Consider the following 1,346-nt stretch of genomic DNA (forward strand, 5'->3'; position numbering starts at 1 on the left):
GGAAGGAAGGAAGGGAGGGAGGGAGGGAGGGTGAGAGGGAGGAGAGATGAAAGAAAGGTAGAAAGGAAAAGGGGAGAGGAGGAAAGAGGAAGGGAGGGAGGGAGAAAGAAAGAAAGAAAAGAGAAAATCTCTGTTTATATAGAGATGTTTTTACCTGCGATATTTGTAAGCACATGACACTAAAAACGGCCCAAATCCTGACTGTGAACCATTATACTGCAGACTATGCAGGTTCATGGAAAAGGTTTTATCAAATCATATTACATGAAAAAGTTGATCACAAGATATTATGTGCACTTCCAATCCAACTAGACATAAAAGTTGCCTGGAGGATCTGAAAACCAGGAAAGTAGTAGGCAAGCCATGTTATATCAGTGGAGCTGTGCGTATTTTGCTGTTAGTTTGACTTTTCTGTTTATCTTGCACTGTAACACTGGATAAATATTCTATACCAAATTTCTAAGAAGCATTGATTTTTAAGGGGCCATTCATCATTCCACCCAAATAAGTTCAGCATCGCCAGGTCATCTTCCTTGGGCTCAGCCTGCAGTTTCCAAGAAAATAAGAGAAGGTGTGTGCAGGGCAGAGGCCTGCAGGGCCAGCAGATGCGACTCCTCCTACAGAAGCAGCTGCCCATGAGCCCCTGGCCTGGCGAGGCCTGGGAGCATCTTATCACATGAGCTCATGCGAAAGGCCCACACCTCCAGCTCTCCAGCAAACATATGCGGTTCCTTTCCTGTCAATGCCTAGCTCTGCTCCAGTGCGCATGAGCTCATTGCTGCTGGGCAAGTCCTCCTGGAGTCAGATAACCGCCAGGGGCAGCTCCTTTCCCAACCCCCAGCCCCTGCTCTGTGCCCCCAGGAGACACAGGGCTGCCCTGATTCCCACTCTGTGGTTGCAGGCAGAACAGAGAGCTTTGTGTGAGCTGAGCCTCCGTCCTGGGGGGCTGAGCCAGTTCTCTCACTCCAGCCCTGCCCCCTAGTGATGGCCTGGCCTTAGTCTGTGACCAGGTGGACCCTGCCTGGCCTCCAGGCCCTGTCCAGGCTGAACCGCTGTCTTGTTTCTGTCTCTCCTGTCTCAGTCCCAGAATCTGCAGCAACCCTGAGCCCAGAGGCCATCTCCCAGGTGGGTGTCAACCAGAGGAGTCATTGAGCACTGGAGAAGGGGCAGAAATGGAGGCCCTGCCCTCAGGAACCCTGGGTGGCTGGATGGGGTGAGGTTTCTCCCAGAAGGTCAGATCTGGTTCGTTCATTCAGTCTCACAAAAGAGGGCCTCCATTGTGTGCCAGGTCCTGCAGCAATGGAGTCCCAGGTGAGTCCCAGCAGTCCTGATCTCACAGACAACTG

Source organism: Rhinopithecus bieti, unplaced genomic scaffold (assembly GCF_001698545.2).
Source record: "Rhinopithecus bieti isolate Rb0 unplaced genomic scaffold, ASM169854v2 scaffold_13704, whole genome shotgun sequence".
NCBI lineage: Eukaryota > Metazoa > Chordata > Mammalia > Primates > Cercopithecidae > Rhinopithecus > Rhinopithecus bieti.